The following is a 12,238-nucleotide window of genomic DNA, read 5'->3' as shown; positions in this document are numbered from 1 at the left end:
CGTCTTTAGTATTTTCCATTCCATCAACATGAGTACCAGAAACTCTAGCAGTCCTTAGGTTAAAGGCTCCTGCCCTTTCCTGCTGGGTCCTGCATGTGCTGTAAAAATATAGAGTCCCTATGCTTATGGCTGACAAATGGCAGAAGAAACACTTCACAAGGCCGGGCGCAGTGGCTCATGCCTGTAATCTCAGCACTTCGGGGGGCCGAGGAGGGTGGATGACTTGAGGTTGGGAGTTCGAGACCAGCCTGGCCAACATGGCAAAACCCCGTCTCTACTAAAAATACAAAAATTAGCTGGGCGTGGTGGTGCACGCTTGTATGCCCAGCTACTCAGGAGGCTGAGCCACGAGAATCACTTGAACCTGGGAGGCAGAGGTTGCAGTGAGATGAGATCATGCCACTGCACTCCAGCCCGGGCGACTAAAAACAAAACAAAACAAAACAAAACAAAACAAAAACAAAAAAACAAACAAAAAACCCAAACCTTCACAAAAACTATATATTTTTGATACTGTTTAGCTAAGCTTATGACTAAGAAAGTGATTCATTATTTGGAAGATTGCTAGCGTTCTATAATGTTTATTTATTCTTTTAATTGACATACAAGTGTATGTATCATGTAAAACATGATGTTTTGAGGTACATACGTGTCAAATGCTTTATTCTGGTTAATTATCATACACTTTATCCCATATAATTATTTATTTGGTAACAATAAACATTTGACTGTCTTCACATTTTAAAAAACACAATATATTCTAGTTAAGTATAGTCAACATGCTGTACAATAAATCTCTCAAATTTAGTCCTCCTATCTCACTGTAATTATGCCTTATTTGACAGTCATCTCCCCAAACCTTCTGCCATCCTAAAAACCCCCACCTCTGGTAACCATAATTCTACTCTCTACTTAAACAGGTGAACTTGTTTAGATGTCACATATGAGAGAGAACATATGGTATATTTCTTTCTCTGCCTGGTTTCTGTAAATTACCTCCCTTTCCTCCCTTCCCCTACCTTCCCCTCCCCAACTGCGATCCTGCCCCTATCCCCACCCCCTTCCCCTTCCCTCCCCCAGCCCAAAGCCACCCCCACCTCTGTCCTGGCCGCCTCAGGGCGCCCTGAGAGGACCAGGACACGCGGCTGCGGTGGCTGCCCTTTTAGCTCCTCGTGCTGGGGTTTCCCAGCCATCAGTCCAGCCACGTGAGTAGAGAGTGGACCCGCGGGGTTCCTTCCTTTCGTTGGGCTGTCATGGGGCATGAAATGACACAGCTCATGCCTGTAATCCCAGCCCTTTAGGGGGACCGAGGTGGGCAGATCACTTGAGTCCAGGAGTTCGAGACCAGCCTGGGCATCATAGCGAAATCCCACCTCTACAAAAAATTTAAACAAAAAGAAATTAGTCGGACCTGGGGCGGGCGCCTGTAGTCCCAGCTACTGGAGAGGCTGAGGTGGGACGATCGCTTGGGCTCAGGAGGTAGAGGTTGCAGTGAGCTGAGATCGCCCCACTGCACTCCAGCCTCAGTGACAGAGACCTTGTCTCAAAACGAAGTGAAATGTCATTTGAGTTCTGTGTCATCTGGTTTGATGACTTTCTAGGAACTTCTGAGTCATCTGTGTCTTCTGCTTTTGGGAGCTGCCTCCAGGGAGTCCGTGTCCAATCAGAGGATGGAGCCCCAGAAGCCCATCAGATGGGAGAGAAAAGGGCTGCATCCTGCTGGGATGTTTGCAATGCGGAGTCACCAGGAGTGACATAACCAGGATGTGAATGAGGACTCTATTGTCCTTTGTTCTGTAAAATGTGTCTTGTGCAGATCGTTGATTTACCCAAAGCAGAAAGGGTCTTAAAGTCCCCGTCTATGGTGGGGCCTTTTGGCTCTGGGGGCAGAAGAGGAGGTGCAGTGGGTGAAGTCAGAGAAGGCGCAGGGGCAGGTAGGAGCCTGGACGGAATCTCAGTCCCCCGCCAGCCTGAGGCTCGGGCTTGGAGGACAGCTGGCCCTGGCCCCAGGTCCTCTGGCATTAAAGGCCAGTGCCAGCCTCTGCCTAGACCCAACGGCCAGCACCCCAGGGAAGGAAATAGGGTGAGACTTGAACTTGGGAGGGCTGGGAGGTTTGAGACGGCAAAGGAGGAGGGGAGGCAGGGAGTGAGGGTGGGCCGAGCAAAGCTGGGAGGAGCAGTGTCCACCCCTCCCAGAGAGACACGGGATCTGCCCATCTTGGATTGGCTTGGAGCACAGCCTGGAGGCCAGCCTGGCCCTGGGGCATTTTCCAGGGGGATCAGAGGTCCCTGTAGGCTCTGGTGTCCCCAGGAAGCAGAGGGTGGTCTTGCTTCAGCAGGAGCTGGGAGGGACTCCACCATCAACTCTCTGGGTGGGAAATGGTGGGGGGCAAGGCTGGAAGGCCCTGGGGGAGGGGCCTGATTAGCTGTGAACAGAGCGGCGGAGTGCACCTTGGTCAACTGACGTAACGGAGCATATGAGTGGATTTCCCAATATTGAGTAGCTGGTACATTCCTAAAGGGATCCTCCACGGTCACAGCAAATTCTTCTCTTTTTGTTTTTGTTTTTTGAGACTTGCTGTGTCACACCAGCTGGAGTCCAGGTGCAGTCTCAGCTCACTGCAGCCTCGACCTTCTGGGCTCCAGATCCATCCACTTCTGCCTCCTGAGTAGTTGGGGCTACAGGTGCATACCACCATGCCCATCTAGTTTTTTGTCGTTGTTGTGATTTTTTTTTTTTTTTTTTTTGAGACGGAGTCTCACTCTGTCACCCAGGCTGGAGTGCAGTGGCTCGATCTCTGCTCACTGCAAGCTCTGCCTCCCGGGTTCACGCCATTCTCCTGCCTCAGCCTCCTGAGTAGCTGGGACTACAGGCGCCCGCCACCACACCCGGCTAATTTTTTCTTTTTGTATTTTTAGTAGAGACGGGGTAGTTTTTAAATTATTTTTAGAGAGGGGGATCTTACTATGTTGCCCAGCTGGTCTTGAACTCCTGGCCTCCAGCCTCCACCCGCCTCCACCTCCCAAAGTGCTGAGATTACAGACGTGAGCCATCATGCTCAGCCAAGTTCTTTTCTTAAGGTAGAGCTGGATTTGAGTTGTTAATATGTTATTTAAGAGTTCTGCCTGGACATGAGTAAGTGAGACTGGCCTATAGTTTTGCTTTTGTCTATCTATGCCTGCCACATAAAACTACCTTGGAAGTTTTCCTCCCTCTTCTCTACTCTTTAACAGCTTTGGACCCTCCTGAGAGGTTTGGTGGAGTTCTCTTCTGAGACGTCTGCACCCAGTTCTTTCTATGGGGATATTTCCTTGGAAACTTTCTCTATTTCCCCTATGGAAATTGCTTAATTGGTTTATTTACTTTTTCTTTCTCCATTGGTGCCGATTTTGATTTTTTTTCTAGAAAAATACCCATTTCATCTTGGTTTTCAAATTTCTTTGCATGAAGTTGTGCAAAGTGTTCTTTCATTCGTGTTTCCCCTGATCCAGTGGTATTTCCCTTGCTATTCTATTATTTTGCATATTGTGATTTCTTCCTGTTATCCTTGATTAGGTAAGCCAATTTTTTTGTCTTGCTTTATGTTTTTAAAGAGCCAGTGCTCTGTTCATTAGTTCTGTGATTTTTTTTGACTGACTTTGTTATTTTTTCTGAAGCATTTCGAGTTCGTAACTTAACTCATTTGATTTTATTCTTTTATTTTACTGATACTGAGGCAGAAATTTAAAAATAATAATAAGTATCGCATTGATTCACTCCAAGGAAAGTAAAAGCTAAGGCCCAGAATGTGGCAAGGCAGGGGTTAAAAAGAAAAAGAAAAGAACAAGTTTTCCTCTTGCCTAGCAGCTCACTTCAAGGACAGTCAGAAGATAATGTTGTCCTAATAGCCAAGGCCAAAGGAATGGGCTCCAGACAGCCCCCCTCTTCCAGAGCAAGGTTGAAGCAAAAAAGAAGACAAAGATTCTTTTACTCTTTTCCCAGGCTTCTTAAGCATTATTATGTTTTACAAATGTCTGTATTTAGCCTGTTCTTGTTTTTCTTTCAAGGCAGCTACAAGGCCACCAGCTATGCAAGGTCACAATTTATGTTATGCTATAGATTATGTGACCTGTCGCTGTATGATTAACTGCTTTTGTTTTGCTTCTGTAAGGCCGCTTATAAACACCCTGCTCTGTCTTTGTTTAATGCTCAGCTTTTTGGATACGAACCCACTGAGCCGGTGTGTACCGAAAATAAACGACAATCCTCCCGTGGTCTCATATTGGTCTCTCTGTTCCTCAGTTTACCGCAACAATACTATCTACTGATATACATTTGCAAGGCCATGAATCTTCTTCTTCTCAACTTCTTTAAATGTATCCCACAGGTTCTGATGTGCTGTTTTCATTTTTCTTGTTTTTCAGGAAGTATGAAATTTTGATGTGCATTTCTCATTTCACTTAACAGTTTAAGAGTTTTAAAATTTCTACATGGAAGAACCTTTTTGAAGTTTGATTTTGTTGTAAAGTTATAGACTTCTTGGGTTGTGATCAATGCCCTGTCTATTTCTTCCTGATTTTAGGGAGAGTCCCTGGGAGTTTTAACCACATGCTGTTTTCACTCTGTGCCAACTCTGGAAGCCCGGCCACTGTGAGATGGGACTCCACTGAATAACTCGTGTATACATAGCACTTTATACTGTTTTGGTGTTGTGTTAGATAGTGTTTTTTGTCCATGGTTCCTAGCTGATAACTCCCACAGCCCTGGTGAGTCTTTTGTTATTAGTTTGGTGCAAAAGTTATTGCAATTACTTTTGCAACAACCTAATAGACTATTGAGTGGGTTAAGCCTCAGGGGCAGCCTCTGGCCTCCTCCTGCCCTCCTTCCAATCTGATGCTCCCCCACCTTTGCTGACTGTGGGTCTTGAGACCCTCCCATGAGACAGTCCCCCCCATACCCTAGGAAAAGGAATGGTGATGGCACGAAGCTTCCATGAAAACCCAAGAGGGGCCGGGCGCAGTGGCTCACACCTGTAATCTCAGCACTTTGGGAGGCTGAGGCGGGCGGATCACAAGGTCAGGAGATCGAGACCATCCTGGCTAACATGGTGAAACCCCATCTCTACTAAAAATACAAAAAATCAGCTGGGTGTGGTGGCATGTGCCTGTAGTCCCAGCTGCTTGGGAGGCTGGAGCAGGAGAATTGCTTGAACCCAGGAGGCAGAGGTTGCAGTGAGCCGAGATTGCATCACTGCACTCCAGCTTGGGCAACAGAGTGAGATTCCGGCTCAAAAAAAAAAAAGAAAAAGAAAAAGAAAAAGAGAAAACCCAAGAAGACTGAGTTCGGAGAGCTTCTGGGTAGCTGAACACAGGGAGGGTCCTGGAGGGTGGCGCCTGGGGAGGGCATGGAAGCTCCGCACCCCTTCCCCTGTGCCTCACCCTACGTGGCTCTTCATCTGTATTCTTTGCAATGTCCTTTATAATAAACGGCTAAACATAAGTAAGCATCTCCCTGAGTTCTGTGAGCTTAACGAGGGGGTCATGGGAACCCCAACTTGAAGCTGGAAGGTCAGAGCTTCTGGAGGCCCGGACTTGCAACTGGGGTGTGTGTGTGTGTGTATGTGTGTGTGTGTGTCGCGGCGGGGGCGGGGTGGGGGGAGGGGGGACGGTGCAGTCTTGGGAACTGAGCTCTCAATGTGTGGGACCTGGTGCTATCTCTGGGTAGATGGTGTCAGAACTGAATTAGAGGATACCCAGCTGGTGTCCGTTGCTTAGTGTGAAGGAAAAATAAAACCCACACGTTTGGTCACAGAAATCTTGTGTCGATGATTGCTGTGGTGGGAGAGTAAAGAATAAAACACCGTGCCTGCCAATCTCTTCTCGGTTTCACCTCTTGTTACCGGTGGCAAATCCATACAGGTCTGCAGCAGCCTCAATTCTCATCTCCTCAGAAGACAGAATTCGACTGAGGGGCACGGGACTGAGGCAAGTTTTAGAGCAGGAGTGGAAGTTTATTAAAAAGCTTTGAAACAGGAATGTAAGGAAGGAAAGTAAATTTGGAAGAGGGCCAAGCAGGCTACTGGAGAGAGTCAGGTGTGTGGTTTGACCTTTTAACGTGGGGTTGGCATGCTTCCAGGGTCTTGCATTACTGTTACCTGGATTCCTCCCTGGGGTAAGGCTGTCCGCATGCACAGTGGCTGCCTGCGCTTGAGAAGGGAGCATGCACAGTGTGTTTACTGGAGTTGTGCGCATGCTCACTTGAGGTGTTCGTCCCTCGCCTGTCTTAGCATTCCTAGAGGAAAGTCATACACCAGTTAGACTCCGCCATTTTGCCTCTCAGTACGCATACCTAAGCCCACTCGCCCAACTCCTGAGATCTTATTGGGAAGCTTCTGGTCACCAGCTCCAGGTGTTTCTATCTACTGGGAGACTGCCTTTCCCTGACGCCGGCTGCGACCAATTATTATTTTAGAGGGACAGTTAACCGCCTGACCATCACCTGGCGGTCGCCTGACTTTACTTTCAGGGAGCCCTTTCCTGCCCTCCTCCTCTGTGACCAGCTGCCTACTGTAACACTCTGATTCCAGGTGCAGGCAGACTGAGCCTCTATGTGCCCCCAGTGCAGGAGCTCCACATCTTTACCTTCCTGCTGCAGGGCTTCTCTGACACCAGGAGAGGGAAGCCAGGAGCCCGCCAGGCACGCGAGGGCAGCCTGGTGTCATGGGAGGGTCAGTACTGCCAGGAAACCCTCCAGCAACGTGCGATTGAACCCCGTGGGTAAATATTTCTTGCCGTCAGTCTCCTAGACAATTCTGAGAGGCTCTCATCTCACCCCTCAGAAGGTTCTTGTGAGACCCAGGCTGAATTTCCCACAGCAGTGACCACCTCGATGTCTCTCCCTTGTGTGGGGCCACCTTGTTTCACTCTTCCGTGACCTCGTCTCTGCTACCTGGGATTATCTCCTAAATAAATCACTTCCACCCAAATCCTTGTTTCGGGATTTGCTTTCAGTAGGAAGCCAGGTTAAGATGCCCTTTACTTAGATGCAATCTTGGGGGCCGGGTTGCGGGGACTTAACCCTGAGACTGTCTCTAGGCACTCAGCAAGTATTTTCTGGGTCTGGAGGGTCCTGGTTCTCTTATGGACTCGGCGATGTGAAGTCATAGAATGCTGAGGTGTGGTTAAACTTTGGTTTGATCTCATCCTCAGCCCTAACACCTTCCCCTCACCCAAGGCAGCAGTGAAGGGATGGTTCATGGATACGACCTAGGGGAAGGAACAGGGACCCTGACAGTGTGTGCTTCCGGATTTCTGTCTCCAGGACTTGACTGCTCCTCACAACATGTAAGGTAAAAGATGTCATACATATAAGGAAAGCATTTGCCACTGGAGGCTAGGGACTTCAGGCTGCCATGTTTTGAAGCCTCCTGAAAACTCTAAGGTGGACATCCACTTCTGGAAAAACAGTGAACCCAATATGTTTAAAACACTTCTGGCTATAATACGATTGAAAACTCTTGGTAAAAACAGACATCTGTTTAAGTGCATGACTGTGTTTCCTGTAGCATTAGAGAAATTCCATGAGATTAGGAAGCATGAAGCCAGGGTGAATGCTCTGAGGGATCTGGTAGTTCCAGGAACTTTGGGGCCTTGGATTTAAGGACTTCATGGTGAGGACTAAATCAATTAAATCTCAGCATAAAACTGAGGCATCGAATGGCTTCTCACTCAGTGAAACAGTTGCCTCAAGAGGTTCCGTATGTTGGTAACAGCAGAGGGCATTAAAATGAGTCTCTCTCAGTCTGGGAGCTGGATGGGAAAAAAAATCATGCCTGAGATTTTGCACCCACGTGCCGCTGTGGTCTGGGTGAGGAGTTTACATTTTAATTCTCACACTCCCCAGGACACCACTGTGCCTAGAACCCTCGGGGTAATCCTTCCACTCTGGCTTTCTCCCCTCTATCTCTTTCTTGGGAAAATGTTTGCCCCATATTGAGTCAACACTGGAAGATCCACATTGGTTCCTCTCTGATTTCCAACTTTTGAATTTGTCCTTACAATAAATTGAAGTTTCAGTGACCTTGGTGCTTCAGGGACCCGTCCCCACTCTTCCTAAGGAGACCAAACCATGGTCACCATTCAGTGCAATAGGTCACTCAAACGGATTCCTCTGGTCTAACTGAAACTTCATGCCCTTCTGTCAACATCTCCCGCTTGCCCCATCCCTGCTCCTCCCCACCTACCCACAGCCCCTGGTAACCACCTTTATACTTTTTCTATGAGACCAGCTTTTTAAGATTCCACATATAAGTGAGGTCATACAATATTTGTCTTTCTGTGCCTGTCTTCTTTCACTTAGCATAATGCCCCACTAGTTATATCCACATTGTCATGAATGACAAAAATTCCTTCCTTTTAAAGGCTGTATAGTATTCCATTGTGTATATACACCACATTTTCTTTATCCACTCATCCATTGACAGACACTTAGGTTGCTTCCATATCTTTGCTATTGTGAATAATGCTGAAATAAATGTGGGAGTGAATACATCTCTTCAGCAAATCAATGTCAGTTCCTTTGGATATATACCCAGAAGTAGAATTGCCAGATAATATGGTAATTCTATTTTTAGTTTTTGAGGAATCCCCATACTATTTTTTAATGGCTGTACTAATTTACATTCCCATTAATAGTGTACAAGGGTTCCCTTTTTATCTACATCTTCATCAACACTTGTCTTTTGTCTTTTTGATAACAGTGATCCCAACAGGTGTGAGGTTATAGCTCATTGTGGCTTTAATTTGCATTTTCCTGATTCTTACAGATGCTGAGCATTTTTCATGTATCTGTTGGCTATGTCATATCTCTTCATTTGAGAAATGTTCAGATCCTTTGCTCATTTTTAATTGAATTGTTTTCTTGCTGTTAAGTTGGTTGAATTCCTTATATATTTTTGACATTCACACCTAATCAGATGTAAGGTTGAGAAATGATTGATGTTTATGTGTCGATCTAAATCCTCAGACCTTGCTGAACTCACTGTTATTAGTTCTTGGGTTTTTGTTGTAGATTCCTTGAGATTTTATACCTAGACTACTCTGGTGTGTGCAAATATTTCTTCATTTTTCATCTGTTTATCTTCTAGTTCTTTTGCCTTATTGCCCGGCTAGAACTTCCAGCAGTATGTTGAAGAGTGGTGAGAGTGGACACTTGTAGTCGCTCCTAATGTTAGGGGAAAACATTCAGTTGTCACCATAAAGCCTAATACTGGCTATAGGTTTTTTTGTAGATGATGAAGTGACACTCTAATCCTAGTTTGCTGAGTTTCTTAAATTATGAATAGGCGGTAAAAATTTCTAAATGCTTTTTTTTGTGTGCCAATTGATGCAATTGTGTGAGTTTTCTTCTACAGCCTGTTAGCACAGTGGATTACACTGATTGACTTCCAAATGTGGAGCTAGTCTTACATCCTTGGAATAAACTCCACTTGGTCATGGTTTGTAATTCTTTAATATATTGCTGGATTCTATTTGCTTTCTTTTGTTGAGGATTTTGTGTCTATGTTCATGAGGGGCATTGGTTATTTCTTTTTTTGTATTGTCGTTGTCTGGTTTTGCTATCAGTGTAATACTGGCCCCTTAAAATGAATTTGGAAGGGTTCTCTTCTCCACTATTTTCCAGAGATTATGTAGAATTGGTGTTCATTCTTTAAAAATTTGGTAATTCTCTGCATCTGAAAATTTTAAATTCCAAATTTCTTTTGGCATTTTAAAACTACACATTCAATTCCCTTAATAATTATAGAGCTATCCAAATTATCTATTTTGTCCTGGCTGACTGTTGGTAGTCTGTGCTTTTTGAGGAGTTGGTCTGTTTCACATAAGCTGTTGAATTTCTATGTGTAGAGTTGTTTGCACCATTTGCTCATTATCCATTTCAGGTCTGTGGGGTCTGTAGTGATATCCCCAAACTTGGTATCCATTCCTGAAGCTGGTAGTTTGTATCCTTGTATCCTTTTTCTTTCTTTGTCAGTCTAGCAAGAGGTTTGTTAACTTTACTGATGTTTTTTAAAGAACTAGATTTTTGTCTCATTTATTCTATTTTTTGTCTCTAATTTCATTGATTTCTGTTCTTATCTGGATTTTTTTCTTATTATTATTTTGGGTTTGATATTTTGAAGACATTTTTATAGATTTGTATGTGTTATGGTTTATATTACATTTTAAGTATATTTTTATAGAGTTCCTAGTGATCTTTTATTGAATACTGGATAAAGAGTATAAAAAACTGAGAAAGGTTTTGAGTGATGTTCTTTTCCTGCAGAGACCATTTATTTTCCTTCTGTGGAACAGTTAGACGAGCAGCAGATCACATTGATCCAGTGAGGCATTAAGATAAGAGGCCAGGCTTTATTCTTTGTGAAGCAGTCTCTATTTCTGGCCTGTACTTCTCCCAGGATATAGCCTTGAGGGGTTTCAATAGAAAGCCTTAAGTTTTTACCAAGCCCTTTCTTATTAATCCTAAAATTAAATATTTATTTTCCAGTGCTACAAAACTGCCATAAACTCTGTTTTGCTTTAAAGGCTCTTAGTTGATGCTTTTTGCTTAGCTCCTTGTCCTCTTTCCCCAGGCAGTTTCATAATCTTCAAGGGAAGAAGAGCTGCTGCACACTGGACTCATTTCTCTGAGCTCTTCTTTTCCCTGGAACCTTTGCCATGCAAGCTATGGCTGCGTATGTCAGCCTAAAGTCTGATTTTAGGAAGGAACCGCAGATGCCTCAGCTGCTTTCTGCTTGTGCTGTTATTCTTTCTGCCACTAACGAATGGGCAGAGGCCCCACGGGAGGAGAGTGGAGCGCCGGTACCTGATGCATTTCCCTTCTCACCAGGATCCAGGCACCTCCTGTCCTGGATACCTGGGTTTCTCTCTAGTGCTTTCAACTGCTGTTTTGTGTAATTTTTTCTAGCTTTCCTACTTGTTCTCAGTGATTCTGTTGCTCAGATATGAGCTGTTCCATCAGAACCAGGAATCGCAATACATATTTGAAAAATACATGAATAAATTATCTGCAAATTTAAAAAAAATCAGCTCTCCAGGAGTAGCTTCTATCGTGGGTGATGGCGACTGTCTGAGGCTGGTGTCACAGGGGTAAAAGAGTTTACCAAGAAACTTGTAAGTTAAAAAAAAGGCAGACTTATTAAAGCAAGGAAGCAAGTACATTGCAAGAAGGCAATGGGCAGGCCAGGAGAAGAGGAGCTGACTGCAAGGAGACAAAGGCTTGCAGGGGATTTTACAGGATGGTTCCTGGGCCGTGTGCTGAAGAGGGCTGCATACAATACCTATAATGCCAAGGTTGCAGTGAGCTAACTTGCATTTTTCTATCAGCTGAGGGTCTGGTGATACCTGGGCATGGGAAGATTGTGAGTTATATGCGCAGGAGGGCTGTGTGTGCTGGACCGTGAAGAAATGCAGACTTGTAGCTTATCTGCTTTCTCTTTTTGCTTTCCCTTGGTCCTGCCACCCTGGCTCCTTTTCCCTGATTAGGATTCCACAGCTTCCATGTGTTTTGATTTGTTAGCTCTGACATGGGCCAATGAATCTTTTTTTCTTTAACTATATATAATCTTATTTTTCCCCTCATATAAGCCAATCCTAATTGAATAGAATCATCCTTTTCAAAAGCTTTTTACCAGAGCTCTCCATGCCACTCCCACGTACAGCCTCCCGTGCCTCACTCAGCTACAACCTGGCAAAAATCTCCAGCCCTGCAGAGACTGAGTGGTGCATTGAGTCCCTGATTGCTGTTTTCCAGAAGGATCCCGGAGAGGATGGTTACAACTGCTCTCTCCACGACAGAGTTCCTAAGCTTCATGAACACAGAAGAGGCTGCCGTCACAAAGAAGCAGAAGGACCTCAGTGTCCTTGACCGCATGACGAAGAGACTGGATGTCAACAGTTAGCAGGCAGCTAGATTTCCAAGAATTTCTTAATTCAAAATTGGCAGCCTGGCTGTGCATTGCCATGACTCCCTCCTCAAGGCTGTCCCTTCCTAGAAGCAGACCTGAGGGTCCCTTCGGCCTGGCCTCCAAAGCCACCCCCTTTCCTTTCAGCTTCCTGTCACCATCTTCTCCTCACAGCCCACACGTCCCCTAAGCCCAGCACACCCCTCTTCTCAGGCAGGCCCCACCTGTGGGTAGAAATAAAAGAATGTCACTTTTTTTAAACATGAAAAAAAAGCTTTTTATTGTGAAAAAATTAA

Source organism: Symphalangus syndactylus, chromosome 1 (genome assembly GCF_028878055.3).
Source record: "Symphalangus syndactylus isolate Jambi chromosome 1, NHGRI_mSymSyn1-v2.1_pri, whole genome shotgun sequence".
In the NCBI taxonomy this organism is placed as follows: Eukaryota; Metazoa; Chordata; class Mammalia; order Primates; family Hylobatidae; genus Symphalangus; species Symphalangus syndactylus.
This window is presented reverse-complemented; position numbering follows the sequence as displayed.